The sequence below is a fragment of the Heterocephalus glaber genome, unplaced genomic scaffold (genome assembly GCF_053883595.1).
Source record: "Heterocephalus glaber isolate CG9 unplaced genomic scaffold, H.glaber_assembly_v1.0 deba00001561, whole genome shotgun sequence".
Classification (NCBI taxonomy): domain Eukaryota; kingdom Metazoa; phylum Chordata; class Mammalia; order Rodentia; family Bathyergidae; genus Heterocephalus; species Heterocephalus glaber.
Genome location: NW_028258349.1, coordinates 12,375,590 through 12,389,575, shown reverse-complemented (window position 1 = coordinate 12,389,575; position 13,986 = coordinate 12,375,590). Strand labels below are relative to the sequence as shown.

The following is a 13,986-nucleotide window of genomic DNA, read 5'->3' as shown; positions in this document are numbered from 1 at the left end:
ACCCAGGGGAGCCTGGGTAGTCCTAAAACCACCCCTGGGAAACCTGAGTGGAAGAGTAAAGTGACCTTGGGAGTGGGGTGTGAATGCATCCCTACCCTTGCACCCCTAGCTCTGCTGAAGGTTTCGGAGTAGACTTTTGGCTTCTTCTACTTGTGTGTATTGAAGAATTGCAGCTAAAATTAACCTAGCCCTGGGGCCCGCCTTTCCAGATCATTAGCAAAGTTCATCAGTTCTCCTGGCCTGGCACAGCCAATATGATCACTCAGAAACTCAGGGAAGGGCTGCAAAAGCTTCAGAGACCTGCAGAGGTGGTAGAGCTGGGGGAGACAGAAGGACAGAGATGGAGACAATCCTGAGAGCAGGACCAAATTTGGGGGTGATCCCCGGAAAGAGGGGCAAGGGACAGAGGAGAGTGAAACAGGACAGAGGAAGCTAACAAATTAGCTTTGATGGGGAACAGGGTACCTCTCTGGATATTGGGCCTCCATTCTGCTGGAGAATTTAAGGAACCCTGGAGAACACATCAGAATTATTTCCCTATCCTGCTCCCTAGCAAAATTCAGAGAGACTTGGCATTTATCTTCCACTTCTTCCCCAACTTGGGTGATGAGTGTCCCTGGGAGGAAAGGAAGTAATACCGAGAGCCACTTGAGATTTGAGATGGAAAAACAGAGGTGCCCAGCCTGAGCTCAGCTGCTATGGTAAAACTCGCTGGATTGAGGGACAGTAGCAGCTGGGGTGTGTGCAGAATCAGACAGGCACAGGCCAAGATGCTATCACTACTTTGACACTGGCTCCAGAGGTCTGGGCTTGGCTGTGTTAGTTGACACTGCAGTAAACATGGACTGAGACAGCTCGGGTCCTGCCTTCATTGAACTGTCATTCCCAAAGGGAGAAAGTGACATCTCCAGATAGCCTAGAGTGGTCAGGACTGGGAGGGGAGAAGCTCAGGCTAGAAAGATTGGGGCTGTGATGAGGAACAGCAGGCCAGGGTGGTCAGGACAGTAATGGGGAAAAGTGCAGGGCAAAATAATAAGGGCTGATGACAATGCACAGGCTACAGTTGTCCAGGCTCTGATGGGGGAAGAAATGGGGGGAAGGCATAGGCAGAGTTTGGTCTCTCCTCCCAATTCTGAGCCTGAGAGGCTGCTTGGAATTGGGGGCCATTATTCTCAGACCCGAAGAAGAGGCATGCATGGAGCAGGTGGGCAAAGGGACTCCTTGCGCCATTTGTGTGCAACTCACTTGTCCCTGTGTGCCATGGTGTATGCAGCCTGGCATCCCTAAGTACCCGGATAGTGCTGTGTGGGTCTGTATATGCTACAACCCCTCATTAGCTCCTGGAAGGGGATCCTGGTGGGATGGTTGTTTGGGGGACTCTGCTTAATTGCTGCATTTGCTTAATTGCAACATCTGGAGAGGAGGACAGAAGCAGCGGAAACAGCCACAGCAGAAAGAATGAGGTTAAATTGCCTAAGCACTGAGGAGGCCTTGGGGGAAAGGAGACTGCTCTCATCCATGCACAGCCCAGTGCACACAGAATATGGCCACATGGGACACACCCATACTCACACATGCATCACATGAACTTGGAAGCTCACTGAAACACACACATGCAATTACAGGGGCTTGTGTTGAGATAGGGAGACATACACAGATGCACACTAGACAATATCTCCAAAACACAAGCACAAATGCAGCCTCACATCATGCATGTGAAAGGTCACATGTAGAAACAACAGTCTGCACAGATTCTTTCTTGCGTACACACACATACACACATGAAAGAGAGATTCACATTAAACATCCAGAAAGGATGGGTACATACATGCACACACACAAGCACATGTGCACACATTCATGTATGCACACTCAAATCAGTGAAGTCAGTGTGCCAAAAAAGAGCCACTTTATAAAGGGACACAGTGTCCTTCCAAGCCAGCAGGTTGTTGGAGTAGGGAGGATAGAAATAGTGTCCTCCCGTGCCTCAACTAGCACCCACCAACCCAAGTTTAGCCAGTGCAGTTCTCTGGAATTAGTACAGATGTATAATTAGCACATAGATCTGGAGTGAGGACCAGGGACTCACTAAAGATCGGGTCTGAAGGTGTACATCACAAGGTGGGGTTCAAAGAGAGGAGCAGGAAGATGAGCACTCCCTTCCCCCACATCACTAATCACCCTAAATCGGACTGAGGGGTCCTAGCAATCACCAACTTTTGCAGGGCCACCACAAAGACCCTGCAGAAGAGGGTTCTACTCAACAATGGTGAAGGCTTCCACTGCATGTGGGGGGAAGTTTACATTTGTGCAAAGAATGGAGGGAAACATATAGATAGCAAGCATAGAGACTGAGCCACAGGACGGACCTGCAGTATGAATGCCTGAGTAGCACCATTGGGAATTAGAGGCTCATTTCATAGTGACTGCTACTCAAGCGTTATGGATATCAGGGGCCCAGAAAGGAGGGGATCAGTGTATTAGCATAATGCCAGCTGCTGTAAACAATAATCTCTGGGATTTCAGTGACTTCAAGCAATATTTTATTTCTCACAGGTGTCCTTGTTAGTTGGCAGCTGTCCTCCATTTAGTGATTTACACACTAGATTGTTAATCTTGCGACTCCATTATTTCCTAGGGACTTAGAATGATCAGCTTCCACCTAGTAACTGTGAGGAGGCTGGATGGAGGTTTACCTGCTTCCCATAGTCTTGTCTAGCTGGATATGGAGGTACATGCCTATAATCTTAGCCTCTCAGGAGGCTGAGATGGGAGGACTACAAGTTCTAGATCAGCCTGGGCAACTTAGCAAGATCCTATATCATAATAACAAAAAGGGCTGGGGATATAATTTAGCACTCTCTAAGTTCAACTTCCAGTTCTGGAAAAAATAATAATTAAAAAAAAAAGACTTGTCCAGGGCCGGGGATTTAGCTCAGTGGTTCCACCGCCTGCCTTGAAAGTGCAAGGTCCTGAGTTCCATCTCCAGTACCAAAAAAAGTAAATAAATAAAATTTAAAAAGACTTGTCCAGAAGTGACCTACAGACTTTCTTTCTGCCCATATAGGCAGAACTGAGTCACACAGTCACCCACAATACAAGGGAGGCTGAGAATATATTTCAGGCTAGGCATCTCCTGCCCAGCTACACCTATGCAAAAGGAATATGAATTATTATGGCCCCACATTAACCATCACCATCATATCCATAACTGAAGGAGGCTTTTCCACCCACTACAAGTCCCATGCTGACCACCCACCCACCTACCTTGCTTCCCTGTCTTTGAAGTAGATGAGCATAAATTTGACCCCTCCTTTTTCTCCATATTGGTGATTGAACCCAGGGTCTCCATGTGAGCCACATCCTCAGCCTTTTTTATTTTGAGACAGAGTCTCGGTAAATTCCCCAGGCTAGGATTGAACTTGTTATCCCTCTGCCTCAGCTCTCCAGGGTACTGGGATTACAAGTGTGCACCACCACACTCACCATATTTGACCTGATTGAGAACAAAATAAGCCTGGCTTGATATGGTCTCTAAATCAGTGTAGAAAGAAGAAGTGAGTGTCCAATACATTTTCCCCAACCACTTACTGAGCACCTGATGTGTGTTAGGCCCGGTTCTGGGAACATGCCCATAACTAGATACAGTCCTTCCTTTGGATTTGTTTGTCCTCAGAAGGGAGAAGGACAACAAATACTATTTCAACCTGTGCTGGTCCCTGTCATATTCCATTAGGAATAAGATGGAGGAGAAGGGAGGAACAAGGAAATCACTAAACCTTCCTGTTGGTGATGATGGTAGCAGGTTTCAGGGGAGAGATTAGGGCAACATTTGAGGAGGTCACCTGGACCAAAAAGGAATAGGCCTTTCTAGGCAAAAATAAAATTTCTGTATGTAGATCCCTGTGCCAATCAGAAACCCAATGACTCCAGCTTCTGACACAAACCCACTGCTGATTCACCTGCTAATCAGAAATCTGATGCCTGTGAAACCTGTGCTGATTCATGTGCTAATTATAAATCTATGTTGATTGTAAACTTTGTCCTGAATCAAGGGCTGTATCACTAATCTGGGTAGGGACAAGGACTGATAGTCACCAACTCCAAAAGATTCACACAGTAATGGCCACCTTGAGTTGATTCATGTGCTAATTACAACCTCAGGATAATTTAGCTGGGTGATAAGAGATCCACAGTCAAAAAGCAAAGACTCTGAAGCCCTACAGCCTGGGTTCAAATCTCAGTGCTGCCACTGATCAACTGAATGAGTTTGGGCATTATTCCCTTCTTTAGGCCTCAAATTCATTCTTGTACAGGAATTTGATAATACTTAAAATGGCTATTGAGAGGATTAAATAAGCTAATACATGTAAAGCCCTGGGAGTAGTGTTTGGCGCATGAAAAGTGCTTACCCTACAAGTACTATCCAACAGTTATTGTCATGATGATTTCATTTAATCCTCATAGCAGGCCCTCCTCCAATTTCATTATCATCGCCCATTCTTGGTCCAGGTCTGGGAGCCTCATCCCTTGCAAAGGCTTCCCAGAGGTTCCCAGGACGACCCACGTTTCCAGCATCGCTTCCACGCCTACATCTCTCGGCAAGATTCCCGAACTCAAGCATAACTACTCAGCTACCACACAGGGGCAGCAACGCACCACTCAGCCGCTGTACACGCGGCGCATTGTGGGGCGCGTAGTCTTGCGGGTCAATTAAGCGGCGGTTCCAGCCTGGCTAGCGAACTGTACTTCCCAGAGGGCCAAGCGACACCCTCTGCCTCACCTTGCTCCAGAGCGGAGGGGAAGAGTATGGGGCGGCGCTGCGCAGGCGCAGGAAGCCTACCGAGCCCGCTGGACCTTAGCGAGTGCGTAGGGGCTGAGTTTCTGCACGAGAGGCTGCAGCTTTTAGAGCTGCAGATAAAACAGTTAAGAGAGGCTACGGTCCCTTATTCGAACAAAGGCGACACCAACACCTTCCAGGATTGCATATGCCCTGGAGCCACCTCAGCAGCTTTCTCGCTTTCCTTGCAAAGATTCCTTCCCGAGTCAGCTCTCCAGCCTGTTCTTGGTGCTCAGTTGTTGAAGGGGGTGGGGTGGGGGTGGGTCTCTCTTTTTTTTCTTTTTCCTCACAGCCACTCCTCCCCATTTAAAAACCTTATTATGGTAATGTTTAGCTATACACAAAATAGAATTATATAATGATCCTCCAAGTACCCATCACCCAACTTCTGTTATTATAAACATATGGCCAATTTTGTTTTATTTATTCCGCCTCCCCCTGAATTAGCAAATCAAATCCCAGACATCCTATGATTTCATCCACAAACATCTAAAATATATCTAAAATATAAAGCTAAAAAAACTATTAACTTTTATTTTCTCTTTGGTGATACTTCCCAGGGCTTTCTCACTGAGCTGTATCCCCAGGTTCTTTTTTTGGGGGGGGGGTATCGGGGATCGAACTCAGGTCCTTGTGCTTGCGAGGCAGGCGGCAGAACCACTGAGCTAAATCCCCAGCCCTCCAGGTTCTTTTTTTGAGATAGGAATCTTGCTAAACTGAAAGATTGCAATTTGTGATCGTCCAGCCTCAGACTTCCATTGTGCCAGGATTACAGACGAGTGTGCCACCATGCCCAGCTCAACTAGAACGTCTTTATAACACTAAAAACTAACAATTGTTTCTTAATAATATCTAGTATCCTACTATTTCCAAACTTCCCTGATTGTATTTAAACTTTCTTTTTATTCTCAGCTTGTTCAAATTAGAAGCCAAACAAGGTCCATGATTTGTTTTTTTGTTTTTTTTCAATCTTCCTGTCACCCAGAAGCCGAATTCTCACATCCTTGTTCCTTGGTTCTTTGTGCCTTTGGTGAAAGAATTCATTGAAGACACATAGGTTGTTCCATAATCCCAGCATTTGGAAGACTGAGGCAGGAGGATTGTCATGAGTTCGAAGCTAGCCTGAGCTGCAGCTGCATAATGAATTCAAGGCCAGCCTGAACTACCCAGTGAGACCCTGTCTAAACACACACACACACACACACACACGTGGTTATGCAAAAGTATAGGTAGAATTTATTGTAAAGTAGATATAAAGAGAGCTATGCCTTCAAGTGAGAAGGCAGACAGTGCCAGGGAGGCATCTGCCACGAGTGTGAGTTTGGAGATATTTTTGTGCACACAAAAGTTAACTTCTGGGATTCAGGGAACTATGATGATTATGTTGCTTACTGACCTTTTTCTAAGAACTTACTTTGGAATTCCAAAATGTCTTCCTGTCCTTTTTAGGTGGTCAGTGTTTCCTTGGGGTCTTTAATCATATAAGAAAATTAGGGAAGAAATTTGTGAAAGATAAGTTCTTAATTTTAAACAGGTCCCAACCCGAGACAGGAGGGTCTTTAAAGAACATCTCCTTTCCTGATATCACTGGGCTGTAGCTTATGGCAGCCAGGAATGCCTTGTTTTGGAACTAGATGGCCAGGTGGCCAGGAATCAAAAGGACTGTGCACAATGTGTAACCTTAAAATTTCACTGTGCTCTGTGGGATTGCTTTAGGTCTGAGACCTAAAAAGTCATTATACACTGACATCTTTGTTTCTTTATTAACTGACAAAGCATGCTATCCCCTCTCGCCCTCAGGCCTGCTAATATATAACTACCTCCCTAACACTCCTGGCTCACTCTCCCAGAGTACTGGGACTACAGCTGTATACCACCATACCCAGCTCAGTTCAATGCTTCTTTAAGTCTTTTGTTCCATAGCAGTTACCCTCTCTCATTCATCTCAGTATGATTTGGGTGGTTGCACCTCTTGGTGTCCTTCCATGTGTGCTACTGTCCCCCATATGTCTTGCAAACTCTTAGATCTAGAGGCTGGGTCAGACTGACTCAGTTTTTGAGTAAGTATGTGTCATGGCTAATGTTGGGTTCTTCCATGTGGAGGGACATGTCTGATTGTCTTTTTGTGTGATGTTAATTTTTACTGTTGTTGAGTCTTGTCACCTGACCTATTATGTACGTGTGTGTGCGTGTGTGTGTGTGTGTGTGTGTGTGTATTTTTTTGAGACAAGGTCTCACTATGTAGTTCAGGGTCATCTTGAACTCACTTTGTAGCCCAAGCTGGCCTTGAACGCACAGTGATCCTCTTGCTTCAGCCTCCAGAATGCTGGGATTGCAAGGAATGCAATACCATGCCCACCTTAGTACTTAACTTACTTGCTCATCCCTGGATGCCCAGCTCCTGTTGTGCCTGCACCTAGCAGGTGCTCAATAAAGGTCTGCTATTGACCCAGTGCATGAGCTGTTCCCAGTGCTCCTCCTCAATCTTTTTGCTACCTTTGCCTACTATGAAGTCAGAGAACCACTGCCATCCACAGTGTGTGACTTTGGACATTTCCCATGATGATCCTAATTTGAGCTTTCTTGACACAATAGATATTTATTTAGTCACACTGGTCCACCTGCCTATTTGGGCACAATGGGCTCGAGACCCTGAATTTCTGAGGACCTGAGAGGATTCAGAACTACTCTCAAGATGGATATTGTGGCACATGCCTTTAATCCCAGTCCTTTGGAAGGCTGAGGCAAGAGGATCACAAGTTCAGCCTGGCCTGGGGAACTTAATGACTTAGCCAGACCTTGTCTCAAAAAAATCAGAAAGGGTTGGGAATGTAGCTCAGTGTGAAGGCCCTGGGTTCAATCCTCAGTACCACAAACAAACAAAAAAACCCACTCTCATATTAAAATAGAGGGACATTAACACTGGAGGAGATTATGCAGGGGATGGAGAAGCTGAGGAGCCTATAGGAGAAGAGATTCCCTCCATCACTCCTTAGCTTTTAGGCAGACTCTTTTGCTGGATCAAGGAACTGTATTAATACAAGGGCTGATTAATAAGATAAAAGCATACAAGCTTAATTAAATTTACATGTTCACGGGGAGCTTCACAACACAGTAAAATCCAAAGAAAATGACTGAAGTAAGATGCTCTTATACTTTTTTAGACAAAGAACAATCAATATCCCAGTAGTGACAGGACAAAAGACCACAGCTAAAGAAGGGAAACTTGTAGGATGAATTTGGTGGAGCCAAGTTGGTTTGCAGCTCCCCGGTACTTGGTTCTGAGCTGACAGAAGTTGTCTCCAGTACAGAAGAATTTATGTCCCACTTAAGGCAGAAAGATGAAGAGGACAGAAAGTCCCTCTGCATTCTAACCTTCTTCAGCTCAGCAGTCCTCAGTATTTAAGGGAGAAATATTACAGTTTCATTTGAGCCAAATGGGAGCCAGTGAAGCAATCGGAAATGAGTAGTAGCAGGAAGTTGCTGCCACTGCAGGCTGGAGGAACAAAGAGGGGAGGTGGTGTCACCAGGGACCAGAGAGGAAGTCACCTCGTAGAAGCTGGAAACACAAGGGGATTGTCTGGCTGGGAGGCCCAGGAGCTAGGAGGAGGCACAACCGCAGGAGAAGGGCTAAATTACCCCAGCCCCTTGCCCCTGCGCTCTCCTCCTTGCTTCGTTTCCCACTGGCCTAAGACCAGATGAATCCAGATGCGGGGAAGACCAGAAACCAGCTGTGGTGCTGGCAGAGAGGGGAGCTCGAACAGATCTGGGAGTGAATACAGCCCAGAGCAGTGCTCCTGGCTCCTCACCTCACTTGTTCTCCAACACCAGTCCCTATTCTCTGATTTTCATCCTGCATCTGACCTCTTTTGGGTTATGATTGAGTTTGCAGCCCCAGTGTTTTGTTGTCTGTCATAGCAAATTATCCCCAGATGAGGCCGCTTAAAATAACCGTTTTATTTTTCCTCCAATTTTGTGGGTCAGGAGTTCAGGAAGGAACAGCAGGCTGTTCTCGCTTTGGTGTCTTTCTTATGGGTGAAGTCAGATGCTGGCTGAGGCTGTAGTCATTTGAAATCTCAGCTGGGCAGATCTCCAAGGCAGCTCTTTCACACAGCTAGCGCTGTTGCTGGCTGTCAGTTGAGAGCTCAGCTGGGCTGTTGACCAGAGCAATCACACATGGCCACTCCAGCATTGAGATCTTACACGGCAGCCGGCTTCTCCTAGGGTAAATGTCCCTAAAGATCCAGGCAGACACCGTATGACCTTTTCTGACATGGCCTCAGAAGTCACACAGCCTTACTTCTGCTTTTCTCTGTTGCAACAGTCACAAGCTCAGCCAAAAACCTCCACAAATGCCACCTCTCTATGCGAGCAATTGGGAGCCACATCTTGATACAAAAACTATTCGTTGAGATGTTGGAATGAGTCCTTTTCTCTGCTGATTCTAAACATTCCCTTTAGATAACCTTCATTCTTGTGGCTTTGGCAACCATCTGCATGCCTGTATGTCCCAGCCTATACCTTTCTAATGTATAGAATGATTACCAACTAAACATTCCCCATACTCCCAGATGTTGCTTAGATATCTCAAAATCAGAATATTCATACCTGGATTTGGGCCTGAATAATTTTTCTTTTTATGATACAGGGTCTTGCTAGGTATGTACTCACTATGTAGCCCAAACTGGCCTTGAACTTGAGATGATCCTCCTGACTCAGCCTCCAGAGTGCTGGGATTATAAGGCATGTACTACTATGCCTGGCTGGACTTGAGTAATTCTGTTACCCAACTGGTGGCTGGAAATTGCCATTCTCCCAAAACAAAAGCCAGATTTCTTTAAGTGGCACTCAGAGCCTTCATCATTCCTCATTATGTGGACCTTGCTTTGACTCCAGCCTCATCTTTGTGACTTGAACTTTAGTGGCTCAGTAAGACTGAATCTCTAAGTGGTTTCACCCTGATGTATTTTTTCACATGATCTTTCATTTGAATGACCATGTTCCACTCATTTTAAGAACCTAGGTGCTATGATTTGAATATGATTCATTACTTCTAAAATTCATGTTGAAATTTGATTACCATTGGGAGATTGGTTTTAACAGGTGATAGATAAACTGAGTGTGGTGGTGCACACCTATATCCCAGCACAGAGAGGTAGCTGAGGCAGGAGGATCAAAAGTTTGAGCCCAGCCTGGGGAACTTAGTGAGACTCTGTCTCAAAAAAACAAAATTTAAAAAGAACTGGAGATATAGTTCAGTGGTACAGTTCCCCTAGGTTCATTAAGATGGTTAATGCCTTTCTCTGAAATGGCTTAGCTTGATGTTATAAAGTAAGGGTCCCTTGTGTTTTACCTCTTCCACCCATGCCTGTGGTGCCATCTGACTTTTCTGCCATGAGGTGAAGCAGCTGAAGCCCTCATCGGATGGACTTTCCAGCCTCCAGAACCATGAAACAAAATAACTTCTTTCCTTTACAAGTTACTCAGTTTCTAGTATCCTTTTAGAGCAACAGAATACAGAGTGACACCAGGGGTAGGGTTACCACCTCTGTGGAAGCCTTTCTGAGCACTCCCTCTCCCAGATTAGGGGTGGCATTGGCCTCAGGACCCCAGAATATCCTGGGCCCCTAGGCTCACTGCATTTAGAAGACTGTCTCTATGTGGCCTACTGTTGCATTCAGCCTTTGCGAATGAGCAATAATGAGCTAGGCAATGGATTGGGGAAGGTGGTTATTCTGTGGCTCCCAAAGAGTTATGCCTCTCTGTTCCCACTCTTCTATAATCCTCCCTCGCTCTGTCTCTCTGCCTGGGTTATTTGACTTGTTTTAACCAATATACTGTGACAGAGTCACCCTCAGCCAGTTCTGCCCAGAGCCTTTTGCCTGGCAGCTTTGCCTTTGTGCACTCAAGACCCCTGAACTCCCTGTTGAGGAGATCACATGGAAAGGCCTCCTGAAGGGTTCCAGGGAGAGATGGTATGGGAATGCTATGCAGGGAGAACTGAGGAAGCCAGATAAGAGCAGGAGCTCCTAACATCTGACCCCAGTTCCGCAGTTATAGCTCACCCCAGCCATTTAAGGTGCTTGAAATAATGCAGACTTGGAAGTGAAGAAGCCATCTTGGCACTGCTGCAGTCTCAGCCAGTATCATGGGAGCAGGGACAAGTCCCCTCTTCAGCATTCTGTCAAACTCTTGAAACACAGGACAATGAGCAGAAAACAACACAGTTGCTATTTTAAGCCACTGGTATTTGGATATTTTGTTGTGTGGGAATAGTTATCTAAGACAAGGTGAGTGAACAGTTTCCTAGGGGGCCTCACAAAGGAAGGAGAAGGACGCTGTCCTAATATAAATATGCTCATTCCTTACATTAGGCCTGGCATGTTGTATTCATTCACTTATTTGCTCATTCATTTATTTGCTCATTCATTCTTTGACCAGATATTTTTTGAGCCCCTACCTGGTGCCAAGCTCTACATGCTATGAATATACTGGTGACAAAGCCATAGAATCATGGAGCTGAGTGGGGGCATGGCGAGACATAGTCCCAGCTACTTGAGTTGGCGAGGCAGGAAAATTGCCCAGGAGTTTGAAGCCAGCCTGGGTAGCATGGTGAGACCTTGTTAAACAAAAAACAAATAACAGGGCCGAGGATTTAGCTCAGTGGTTCCACTGCCTGCCTCGCAAGCTAAGGACCCGAGTTCAATCCCCAGTACCAAAAAAAAAAGAAGAAGAAGAAGAAGAAAAAAAGGAAAGAAAAGTTAAGCATGGTGGCTTGTGCCTGTAATCCTAGCACTCTGGGAGGCTGAGGCAAGAGGATCACAAATTCAAGCCAGGGATTTAGCTCACTGGCACCACACCTGCCTTGCAAGTGCAAGGTCCTGAGTTCAATTTCCTGTACCCCCCCCCAAAAAAAATTCAAGCCCAACCCGGGCAACTTAGTAGTCACTAAGACCCTGTCTCAAAAAAAATTTTTTTTTTGTACCTGGGATCGAACTCAGGTCCTTGTGCTTGTGCAGCAGGCAGCCAAACCACTGAGCTAAATCCCCGGCCTCCATCTCAACATTTTAAAAAATCAGAAAGATCCTGTGTAAAGGTCCTGTGTTGAATTCCAAGTGCCACCACCACCACACACACACCAAAAAAAAGTCGTGGAGCTCACCTAATTTAATGTGTGGTTTCAGCATGAGAACAATCACCCTGGGAAATACACCAGAACGATTGGCCAAAGACAGAGTAGAGAGAGCAGGAATGTATTATAGAACAGAAGAGTAATGTCACACCAGTTTGATTTATATCTCAGCCATTTGGGGGGAAAATATCAATTTGTAGCTTCATCTTACATGATAAATGAAAATAAACTCCAGATGCAGTACAACAAGCAGCACATCTGTGGAGGGAGCATCCTGGACCCCTGCTGGATCCTCACAGCAGCCCACTGCTTCAGGAAACATCTTGATTTGTACAACTGGAAGGTGAGGGCTGGCTTTGACAAACTGGACAATTTCCCATCTCTGACTGTGGCCAAGATCTTCATTGCTGAGCAAAATAACTCATACCCCAAAGAGAAAGACATTGCCCTTGTAAGGCTACAGCTCCCCCTTACATTCTCAGGCACAGTCAGGCCCGTCTGCCTGCCCTTCTTTGATGAGGAGCTTGCTTCAGCCACCCCACTCTGGGTTGTTGGATGGGGCTTCACAGAGCAGAATGGAGGGTGGCAGCGGTGGGCCCCTGACGTACCACTCTGAGCAGTGGCAGGTGATAGGCATTGTGAGCTGGGGCCACAGCTGTGGGGGCCCAAGTACCCGGGAGTGTACACCAAGGTCACATCCTATCTCAACTGGATCTACAATGTGCGGAAGTCTGAGATGTAACACTGCTGTCTCTCTGCAGTGCTGAGCTGCTTCCCCCTGCACTGCCTACCTGGAGACCACCAAAAATCAGACTCAGAGCAAGAGCCCCCTTGGGCACAGGTGTCTGCCTGCAGTCTCAGGATTGCTTAAATCAGCGAAGGGCCTCCGTTCCTAAAAGAGACCCCACACCTCAGAGGTACTCAGAAAGAAAGAAGTCAGCTGCTTTAGCTCAGCCACCCCCAGGAGTGACACAGTGCACTGAACAGAACCAGCCTGTGGACCAAGCATCAGAAGCATTGCAGAACTGAGAGGGAACCTCTCTCTCTCTCTCTCTCTCTACCGAATGGAAGTGGCTCTTTCATGAGAGCCCAGAGCAATAAGGGGTGAATGGAGGAGGAAAGGGTCTGACCAGCCCTCTCCTCCACCCATCTCCAAGCCCAGTGGAGCAAGGAACCAGTTGTAATGTAAAATGTATTGTCCTACTGTTGACATGACTACTGCTACCTATCACTGTTATTATTAATACTTGTAAGGCTGTTATCATTAAACAGGTAAATGAAATCTTTGGCATAAAAAAAAAATAAATTCCAGATGGACCAGACTAAAATGTGGGAAGAATATTATACAATAGAAGTCCTGAAGATGGAATAAATATTTAAGAACCTCTGGGTATGGAAAGACTTTTTGTACTTGAAAGTGAGAACAGATCACTAAGGAAAAGATTGACGGATTTGACTGTATAAAGAGTTGACTATTCTCTATGGCCATGTATTTACTGTGGCACTGGGGACTGAATCCAGGGCCTTTGAGCCCAGCCTGGGCAATTGAGTGACTTAGTAAGATCTTGTTTCAAAATGAAAGAGAAAGGCTAAGGGTGTAGCTCAGTGTGAAGGCCCTGGGTTCAATCCCTGGTACTGCAAAACAAATAAATCACCAACAACGGATCAAAGCCAAATTTACCTCCAGTAATTTTTGAATAATTTGCTACCTGAAATACTGAGATGCTTCTCTTTGCCTGTTGATCAGCAAAAATGTTTGCTAAGGCCAAGGAGAGCATTCACAGGAATAAGAGACTCTATTTCCTGTGGTTGGGATATAAATGGGAATGACCCTACTGAAAAAGGGTTGGAGAGCCTGTGTCCAAAGCCTGAGAATGTGCAAATCTGTCAATCCACCATTTCTACTTCTAGAAATTTAGTTTCTTAAAGCAATCCAGCAAGTGGGAAAAATATTTCACTATAAGAATTTTCATGATGCCACTTTTGAATAATAACAACAACAAAAAAAGACCAA

The 13,986-nt window shown here is 45.8% G+C and overlaps 1 pseudogene; it reads left to right on the top strand.

The window, feature by feature from the left end:
* The first annotated feature begins 12,207 nt into the window (after positions 1–12,207).
* LOC101721301 (transmembrane protease serine 4 pseudogene) lies at positions 12,208–13,071 on the top strand (annotated as a pseudogene).
* The last annotated feature ends 915 nt before the right edge of the window (positions 13,072–13,986 follow it).